At 35.5% G+C, this 11,156-nt stretch overlaps 1 long non-coding RNA gene across 1 annotated transcript; it reads right to left on the bottom strand.

Moving 5' to 3' along the window:
• Positions 1–2,167: 2,167 nt before the first annotated feature.
• LOC139876507 (uncharacterized) lies at positions 2,168–5,991 on the bottom strand. Its single transcript, XR_011768141.1, has 3 exons — positions 5,900–5,991; positions 2,445–2,501; positions 2,168–2,245 (listed from the first exon to the last, which is right to left on the bottom strand). It is a non-coding gene; the product is annotated as an uncharacterized lncRNA (long non-coding RNA).
• Between the last annotated feature and the right edge of the window lie 5,165 nt (positions 5,992–11,156).

The following is an 11,156-nucleotide window of genomic DNA, read 5'->3' as shown; positions in this document are numbered from 1 at the left end:
AACTACAATTTGAGTATTCTGAACAACGGGAAAGTACCGGTCAAACAAGTCCTGCTACACCAACTTCTCCATCAACAAGATTACCTTTGGCGCAAGACGAGTCAAGTCCAGAGTCAACACCTGGAAGAGTCAAAGCGTTAGCAGAGATATACGAGATTTGCAACTTTACAACTATAGAACCTGAAAGCTATGAATTTGCAGCCAAAGATGAAAAATGGGTGAAAGCTATGAACGAAGAAATAAGAATGATCGAGAAAAACAACACATGGGAGTTAGTTGATCCTCCAGAAAATAAAGAAATCATTGGAGTAAAGCGGGTTTACAAAACAAAGCTCAATCCTGATGGTTCTATACAAAAACATAAAGCAAGGCTAGTAGCTAAAGGCTATTCACAACAGCCTGGAGTCGACTACAACGAAACTTTCGCACCCGAACGAAACTTTCGCACCCGTAGCACGACTGGATACTATAAGAGCTCTTGTGGCGCTAGCAGCTCAACGAAGATGGAAGATTCACCAACTAGATGTGAAATCAGCCTTTCTAAATGGGTTTCTAGAAGAAGAAATATATCTAGAGCAACCACAAGGGTTCATTCAAAAAGGAAAAGAAGAAAAAGTCCTAAAGCTTAAGAAAGCCTTATATGGACTTAAACAAGCACCACGTGCTTGGTATAGCCGCATTGATAGCTACTTCATAAGTTCAGGATTCAGGAGGAGTCAAAGTGAACCTACACTCTACATCAAAACCCAAGGTAACTCTGACACTCTCATTATTTCCTTGTACGTCGATGATCTTATATATACGGGAAACAATGAAAGAATGATACAAGAATTTAAAGAAGACATGATGAAAACGTTGGAGATGAGCGACCTTGGTTTGATGCGCTATTTTCTTGGCATCGAAATTAGTCAAGAAAATGAAGGCATTTTCATTTGCCAAAAGAAATACACGGAAAATCTCCTGAAAAAATTTAAACTATACGGTTGTAAAACCGTAGCCACACCACTAGTTGTCAATGAGAAGATGAGATAAGAAGATGGATCGGAGAAAGCAGACGCTTTAAGATTCAGAAGTCTCATTGGAAGTCTACTATATCTAATAGCAACAAGACCAGACATCGTGTACGCAACGAGTCTGCTATCCAGGTACATGCAAAACCCTACTCAAATACATTATGGAGCTTCTAAAAGAATATTAAGATATTTGCAAGGTACCATAGACTATGATATATGGTACAAGCCGACTACAGACTCGAAGATTCATGGATACACAGACACAGTGACTGGGCCGGATCGGTGGATGACATGAAAAGTACTTCAGGATATACATTCACACTTGGATCTGGTGTATTTTCATGGGCATCAAAGAAACAAGAAGTAGTGGCACAATCGTCAGCAGAAGCTGAGTACGTCGCAGCCGCAAACTCAGCTAATCAAGCTATATGGCTAAGAAGAATACTAGAAGATATGGGCGAGAAACAAGACAAAGCTACAAAGATATATTGTGACAACAAGTCTGCAATCGCGATGGCAAAGAATTCAGTGTTCCATGGTAGAACAAAACACATTGATATCAAATATCACTTTTTGCGAGAAGTCTCCGCCAAGAAAGATATTGAATTAAAATACTGCAAGACCGAAGAGCAGATTGCAGACATATTCACCAAAGCACTACCAAGACCAAAGTTCGAGTTCTTACGCAACATGCTCGGAGTAACATCGAAATACATTAAGGAGGAGTGTTAAAATGTTAATGTATTTCTAGAGTATTCTAGAATTAATTAGTAGAAGAAGATATTTATAAAACAAAAAAATATCTAGATATTATTAACCAAAAATATCTAGATATAATCACAAAATATCTAGATATTATTAACAAAAAATATCTAGATCTAGATATTATTTATTAGAAATCTAGATATTTCTATTAAAATATCTAAGACTCACTCATGAGGCCTATAAATAGACATAAGGCCTCACTATTTTGATGTAACAACAAAAACATACAATTCAATTTCAAGTAATAAACACACAATCTTTCTAAATCACAAGTCTTCTCCACATCCCCTCTTTTAATACAAATCAACTAAACACTACAAACCTAATAAATCTAAATCAAAACTAATCAACACTTCTAATTAATCAAAACACTACAACTAATTCTAACAAAATCACATCTTAAACATGTCTCTGAGCCTTGTCTCTTCTGGCAGGAGTATCGAAACTATCGAACAACTTTATTTATGCTGTCCAACAAACGAGCACTAGATTAGGGTCAGTTAATAAATTCCCTCAAACCCAAAATAATAAGCAGTGATATCCAAAAAAATTAAGATTAAAAAGTTGTAACAAAGATCATACATTTTTGAGTTATTTGCAACGAAACTTAAAGAGATTTTAAAGTTATAAACAGTTAAATGATGGTATATGCAAACGAACCCTTACTTGAAAGCTCTTGATTTTACTTTGATTTTCCTTGTCACATCACTTAACTCGAACCACCTATGGAAGTGGACACATATCAAATGAAATTAAAGAATAACTCAATTCAACCATTTTTTATAGTTAGTGTAACATTATATAATTTTTAAAAGTAAATAATCACATAAATGAGCTGAAAGTTATGTTAGATAGTTTTCTGTAAAACACAATAATAAGCAGCTATTTTGGGGGTGGGCTATTCACAATAACGAGAAAATACAACAAATTATTAGGAAGTGTTTGAGGAATTAAATCATTCAGGCTATTGTACAAACACTATAAAGAGACCCAATCAGATTCATAAGAAGTGGTATTTAGTATTGCAAGAGATATAGATGACGTACCTTTTCTACCTACACTCTAATTACTGTCAAGGATGAAGTTGATTGTGGGACATCTCTAATGTTCGGGCAGTTATATATACCAAGTGATTGAAGGTGAGTGAGGTGTTGTTGTAAGAGCTCGTCTGAAATTGATTCCACATCTTCAAAATCTCTGATTAATAGAGAAGTTAGAGATGGTGGAAGAAGAAAAGAGGTTGAAGCAGTATTTGCAGCCTCTCCTTCCAATGCAAATGAAGTTACTCCTGAATCTTCACCATATAAGATTAGCTTAACAAGTGAGGTGGGGTAATTCTGCAACCCCCACTCTGACATTGGCTTCTTTAACTCTCCTATTATTAGTATCCTTAAATTAGGAGGCCACAACCCACTTGGAAATGTATCGTCCATGCTTGGACATTTCACTATACACATCTCTTTCAATGACGTGATATTTTGCAAATACTCATGAGGAAATGACTTTAGATTGTTACAAGACCAGATTATAAGAACTTCGAGAGAGGATGGGAGCTCATCAGAGATCGACTTTAGATTATCACAAAACCTGATTCTAAGATCTTTGAGAGAGGATGGAAGTGACAAGGTCAATGAAGTCATTGAATCACAATCTGAGATCTCCAATTTCTCAACAGTATTAGGACAATTGTAACTCTCCAATGAACTACATTTATAAAGAAGCACAGATTTGGTGTTACTACTTCCAACATTAACCTCTTTTAACTCATCACAATATTCAATCGCTAATCTTTCAACAGCTCCAATTGACACCTCAGCCAGTTTCGGGCAATTTTTTATACGAATTTCACGAAGACGAAGAATTGATCCAGTAGTTTTGTCACCATCACAATTTGACCATTTCTCCAAGCATTTCATATCAGAAACCTTCAAGTATTCTAATAATGGAAATGCAATACCATTAAAATGTGTACAATTTTTGCACCCTTCTATTATAAGCTCTTTTAACTTATCAAATGAGGGATTTGCAAACCAACTAGAAAATTTCATTCCCCCATAGTTCTTAATCTTCAGTTTACTCAACTTAGTGGGAGGTCTTAGTCTTTCAATCACTTCATATTCTGTTTGAAAATTCCGAGTATCGTCAAATTTTTCACCCCATTTCATAGCCAAACTAACAAGACCCTTCTTTCCTTCTAAGTTGGCATCTATCGCTTGTTGTAAATCTGCTACTTTTTCCAATCCTCTAATTAAAAGATGACCTTCAAGGTTCATGAGGCCTTTTAGGTCAGATATCTTGAAACCATTAGGTCCTTTGATAAAAACCTTTGTTAGTGTTTGTAGACTCGTTAACCCACCTATCCCTAAGGGTGTATTTTCTAAACTTGTAGTACCATTCATATCAAGATGTCGCAGATTTATCAACTTAGCAAAACTGACTGGCAACCTAAACAAGTATCTGCATTTACAAACCAACAGGGTTTGTAGATTATAAAGCTCACCTACTTGTTCCGGTACTTCTTTTATATATGTATACGAAAAATTAAGGTAACGCAAATGGTTGAGACCGCCAATGGATTGTGGTACTTTTTTTATTAAACACCGTCTTAAGCTTAGCACCCTTAGGAGCTGTAATCGGGGAAGCAATTTGCCAAGAACATGGTCTGATATATCAAAGTGTGACCACCGATTAACAGACACCGGTAAGAACGTCCGCAAGCGTCTTGCTTTATGTAATTCCTTGAAGTTTATAAATTCTTCATCTGGTTGATATACGAATGAAAAGTGACGGATTTTATCAAAAGCTTCATTCCTACCATTTACATTCTTCTTATAATCCAACATAAAGAAGAACTCTCCCGCAACACTTATGGCCAAGTCATGCATCAAGTCATGCATTATGTATTCTGATTCGTTAAACGATCTTGATAATAGATCTTCATTCATCATGTAGTTTGGTTTTTCAATAGCAGAATGCTGAAAAAACGACCTTGATAATAGATCTTCAAAATACTGGCGACCCGGACTCTCCATTGTCTTAGTGCGCTTTGATTCAGATATAAACCCCTCTGCCATCCATAATAGGACTAGTTTATTCTTATTGAATAAGTAATCCTTAGGAAATAGAGAACAATATGCAAACAACTTCTTCAGGTGTAGAGGAAGATCATAGTAGCTCAGCTTGAGAACTGGAAGAATATCACCTTCGCCATCATCTGAACTCCATATCTCACTCTTCAACAACTTATCCCATTCATCATTTCCTTTTCCTTTCAAAACCCTCCCAATTGCTATCAATGCCAAGGGCAATCCCTTACATTTCTTAATTATATCTTGGGCAAGTGATAATAAAGGATGGTTGTCAAAATTATGCTCATTTATGGCAGATTTAGCCAACAAAGAAAGAGCATCTTCATCTGATAGAATCTCTAGATTGTGACATATAACATTGTCCATCGCTGATGCAACCTTCATCTTCCGAGTAGTAACTATGATTTTACTTCCTGGCGCCCCTTTAAGTGGTTTTTCAAGATCTTTCAACTTCTGGTGGTCTTCATTCCAAACATCATCTAACACAAGTAGGAATCTTTTCTTTGACAATTTCTCTTTAAGGACCTCTTGAAGGCGATTTAAACTAGCAGGTGTGTTGTCCTCTCCGATGACAGCTTGATAAATCGCCTTGCTAACAGCGAGCACATCAAAGTAGTTTGAAACACAAACCCATGCTGTTAGTTCAAAGTAATCCTTAACTTTTTCATTGTTGTACAAAAGTCTGGCAAGAGTTGTTTTCCCAACTCCACCTAAGCCAACTATGGACACAACGCTCACATTTTCATTACGTGATTCATCCCCCAACAACTTCTCGAGCACTGCCTCTTCATCCTTTTCCCGACCCAAAACTGGAGACCCATTTAACATAGATGTTTCATCGGGTCGTTCATATTTTTTGTTTGTCCTAAGTGCAAAAATCGTATTGAAATCTATACCATGAATATTTTTATTCTCGTAAAGACCATTCAAATTTTCAGTAATTTCAGCAAGCATAGAACGCATCTTACGACCATACATCATCCTATGAGGTGTGAAATTAGTACAAAAAATTGGAATGATCTTTTTCAATACCTTACCGGTGCTTGTGCTGCCACGTGATTCATCATTCAACTTTCTTCGCAAACTTTCGGTGGCCATATCATCGAGTACATCTTCAATGTCATAAGCTAGACGATGAAGATCTAATAGCCACACTTTAACAGATTCTTGTGTTATATGTTCTCACTTGCATCAGCAAGCACAGCTTCAATATATGTCCACTTTGTCTTCAATTTTTGTAGCTGAGATTCGATTCTTTCTGATCGAATCAGCTTCATCAAGTCACCAGAGAGTAGCTTTTCAAGCAGCACAGTGACAACACTTGAAACAACGATTTCGGCCATTGGAATTTATAAATTGATTGATCAAATGAGTGTTTGGTTGGTTGTAAATGGATCTGGTTGATTTCAAAAGATGAATTGAAGGAAAAAAGTAGAAGACCAAGAATCTAAGGGAAGAATTGTAGATGAAGTAAAGTAGTAATACTATTCTTCATTAAAAAGTAATACCATTATTTCTTAACAGAAAAGTAATACTAGTATTATTCTTGATTGAAAAGTAATACTATTACTAGTATTATTCTTGATCGATCCTCGAAGGATGAAGTGAACAACATAGAATAAAAAAAAAAGAAGGCTAACGAGCAGACCTTGTATGTAAATAACAGTACAAGTTTCAGTTGTAGCAACTTCTGATTCATCTTAAGATGGAATCTTGACAAAGAATCTAATAAGCAAACTCACCACTAGAAGACGATTTGGCAGAAAAAGACAGATAGCACATGGTTGTAAAACAAGGCAACGGAGCACTTGATAATTGAACTTCGTTTTCCAACCATTAAGAAAAAGATACAGACTTGGTCTTGTTAAACTACTAGTACAAGTAGTTTAATATTGCAAGCGTATATATTCAACATCTGCAAAAAAGGTTATACGTAAAAAGCACGTAACCTAAAGATCATTAAAACGTATAACTAATCATCAGATATATTCCGTACCTGTGTAAAACAATGTTGTAATTTGGCAACAGAACATTATTAATGAAATGATACTCATAATAGTTGTAAACAAAAATTGAGCCGAACATAAAAAAGTGAGTTTCAAGAGGATCTTACTAGAATAATTTTCCAGCACTAGTATAACTGCCAAAGCTGCACCGAAAGGCAAATTCAGAAACAATGACTGAAAAAAGAAGAACATGATATTTGCATACATTAGCTAATAAGTCAAACGCACATTGTATAGTCAACAGATATAGGAGGTAGAGGTGGCAATTTTAATCCATTTACTTGAATAGGTTGATGTGGGTTATGTGTAAGAGGTCAAATAAAGAAAATGGTCAAACCAGAATGAAAGAAAATGGTCAAACCAGAATGAAAATGCTTAAACATTCTAAATTATTAACACCCTTACAAGAGAAAATTATGTACTCGGAATTACTCAGCGAGTAGTCGCTTTTTGCAGCTCGGGGAGAACTCGTTAAGTACTCAGTCAAACTTGGTTAGACTCGCTCAAACTTGGCCAAAACTCGGGATTATTCGGAAAATGGCTCAAAACTGAGGATTACTCGAAAATTCAGTCAAAATTCGGTCAAAATCAAAATTCAGTCAAACTTGGTCAAAAATGGGAAGTACTCAGTTTTTACAACTCGGGGAGTAAAAACTTAACTAGATGCACAACGCTTAACCAGATGCTCCTATCTAATGTTATAAATTATAATCAGTGTTGCAGAGCCTGTGAATTACTTGACAAGTACTCGGTTTATGCAACTCAGGGGGTAATCGGTCAGACTTGGTCAAAAGTTAGTCAAACTCGGGATTACTCGGAAAATCGGTCAAAGTTAAACTTGGTAAACATCTGAGTACTCCCTGAGTTGCCGAGTACACCCTGAAAAGTTCTGACAGAGTACTCCTCGAGTAACTATTTTTACAACCTTGGTTATAATAAGGTGTAAATATAACTTGAAAGAAAAAGTATAAAACAGTGTTGTTACTTGCCAACATAACATTTTTAATGACATGATATAAATGTATAATATTTGTCGGTGTGTGATCATTTTATACATGCTTATTGTTAAAGTTAAATTTATTGGCTATTAAACTATTCCAGAACCCAAAATGACCCGCACCACATGTTTTTTACTCATTTTTGACCCATTACTCAAGCCGCCTATTTTGCCACCGCTAAAATATGGTATAAATTCAAGCTTGGAATCCCATATCACCAGAAAGATAAGTGCTGGAAATTTAATAGTTACGCCTTTTGTGACATCACAATTTAATAATTTCTACTAAGTGGTAGTATTTTCGCAGAAGAATTAGCTCAATCTAACTTTTCTTTGAGATATCATACATAGAACTGCCACCCAATATACACACAACGTAAGCCTTTTGTGTTGTTCAGATAAAACAAACTTTAACACCTTGAAAAGAGAAAATTAACCAGATAGTTCTAGTGTTGCAGGACTCGAAATTACTCGGCGAGTACTCGGTTTTTGCAGCTTGAGAAGTACTCGGAAAGTACTTGGTCAAACTCGGTCAAACTTGGCCAAAACTTGGGATTAGTCTGAAAATCAGTCAAAACATGGCCAAAACTCGGGATTACGAGAAAATAGTCAAAATTGGTCAAAACTCAGTCAAATTTGGTCAAAGTCAAACTTAGTCAACATCAGAATTACTCCCTGCTGAGTACTCTCAAAAAAGTCCCGACCGAGTACTCCCCAAGTAGCGATTTTTGCATCCTTAGATAGCTCCATATTACATTGATAGAAACACCCAGTAATATTTAATTTATTTAATATTTTATTATAATAAACTTGAGTATTACCATAAAAAGGGTTGAACAAATGTTTTCAATAGGGCCACAAAAAAGAATCTATCGAACAAAAAGATTATACCTTTCTATCACGTGTTAGTACTGACCGAGTACTCCTTGAGTAGCAATTTTGCAACCTTGGCTTCTGATTCATCATCTGAAGTATGCATCTAAATCTACAAAAGATGGATTCTTGAAATAGAATCTAATACGCAAACTCACCTCTAAACGATTTGGCAGCAAAAGACAGATAGCACATGGTTGTATAATTACACTTCACCGAAATTCATATTTGAGTTGCAAACAACATTTGAAATGAACATTAAAAGCGAGTTTCAATGGCTGAGAAACCTAGAATACTATATTTGCAATCACAAGATTAGATAATAAATCTATTTTTTAGCTATTAAACTATTCCAGAACCCAAAATGACCCGCAGCAACTTTCTTTACTCATTTTGACCCATTACTCAAACCGCCTATTTTGCCACCTCTAGAATATGGTATAGATTCAAGCTTGGAATCCAATATCACCTGAAAGATAAGTGGTGGCACAAACATTAAAACTGCTACTAAGAGGTAGTTTTTTTCGCAGAAGAATTCGCTCAATGTTACTGTTCTTTGAGATATATATCATGGAACTGCAAAACCGATACACATATAACTGTAACCTCAATATACACACAAAAAAATGCCTTTTGTGATGTTCAGATAAAACAAACTTTAACACCATTAATAAGAGAAAATTATGTACTACCATCAGATATGCATATTAACCAGATCGCTCCAGTGTTGAAGATTACTCGGAATTAGTCGGTCAAACCAAACTCAGGATTACTCGGAAAATCGGTCAAAACTCAGCCAAACTTGGAATTACTCAGAAAAACAGTCAAAAATGGTCAAAACTTGGTCAATATTAGTCAAAGTCAAACTTATTCAACATCCGAGTACTCTCAAAAAAGTCCAGATTAAATACTCCTCAAGTAGAGATTTTTGAAACCTTAGATAGCTCCATATTACATTGATATAAACACCTAGTAATACTATAATATTAATAATAAAATAAAGTTGAGCAGTGTACCATAAAAAGGGATGAACAGAAAAATCTTGGACAAACTGCATCTCCACAATGTTTCGGAGAAAAGTAAAACGGAATAATAAGAACAAAGGGACATGGTATTTTTTATTTTTTTTTATTTTTTTGTTTCGAGAAGCAACTGCAAAACGTACCTGAATAAATAAAGCTTATCTTATCTTGCATCTTTCTACTCCACATGGGATAGAATAGAAGAACTTAACCCCTATGATACGAGGTGCTTGCTAATCTGCTTACAAAAAAATATTTGGTGTTAAAACACATAATATGGCAACTCATCAACATAAAACCTGAAGATGTTTTCGGGATTACTCGATAATCGGTCAGAACTCGCAATTACTCGGAAACTAAGGCAAAATTGGTCAAAACTTGGTTAAAATTGGTCAAACTCAAACCTAAGCAAACTCGGCCAAAACTCGGGATTACTCAGAAAATCAGTCAAAATTGGTCAAAACTTTGTCAACATTGGTCAAAGTCAAAACTGGTCAACATCTGAGTACTCTCTGAAAAGTACCGACCGAGTACTTCCCCAGTAGCAATTTTGCAACTTTGGCTTCTGAATTCATCTGAAGTATGCATCTAAATTTAATTTAGCAAAAGATGGAATATTGAGAAAGAATCTAATGCACAAACTCTCCACTAGACGATTTGGGAGTAAAAGACAGAATAATACTGAACTTTGTGTTCCAACAATTATGAAAAAACAAAGACTTGGTCTTGTTAGATTCATTGCGAGAAATGAAACAAAAGTAAACCAGTACACAGAGGCATAATTAGTTAATACAAGTAGCCCAATATTGCAACCGCATAAATTCAACATCAGCAATAAAAAAGTGATACATAAAAAGCACTTTAACCTAAAGATCATTAAATTAAAATGTATAACTAATATCAGATATACTTCATTTGTACAAAGAGGTATCTAAGTTTGAAAAAGAAATTCTATTCTATGTATAATCATTTGGAAAAAACGGAAAACACTGTTCTTTTTTTTCCCTCAAAAACCGCCTTTTTTTGACTACATATATAATGTTTATGCTATTAAAATTTACGCTTTTTTTTTTTTTTTTTGGTAACCGAGGAACCACTACTACGAATAGGCACATTGGCCTCCGCGCAGCGCGTAAACCTTGGGGCAGTAGGCAACCCAGGTATCACATGTGCCAGGAAAAGCACCCTCTTGTCAGGAGCCACTATTAAGTTCGTCTGCCTATGGCAGGATTCGAACCTGTGACCTCTCGCTTCACAAGGAGCCCTAGTGGCCATCCAAGCTAAGCCTGGATGGTTCAAGGTGTTATTTGGCTTTCTAGTAGATATTCATCCGATCCATTTGCTTTATGATCGATATGAATGAATTTAAATGGATATGAATACGGATATCG

The sequence above is a fragment of the Rutidosis leptorrhynchoides genome, chromosome 11 (assembly GCF_046630445.1).
Source record: "Rutidosis leptorrhynchoides isolate AG116_Rl617_1_P2 chromosome 11, CSIRO_AGI_Rlap_v1, whole genome shotgun sequence".
In the NCBI taxonomy this organism is placed as follows: Eukaryota; Viridiplantae; Streptophyta; class Magnoliopsida; order Asterales; family Asteraceae; genus Rutidosis; species Rutidosis leptorrhynchoides.
Note: the sequence above shows the minus strand (reverse complement) of the source record. Positions and strands in the feature narration are given on the sequence as shown.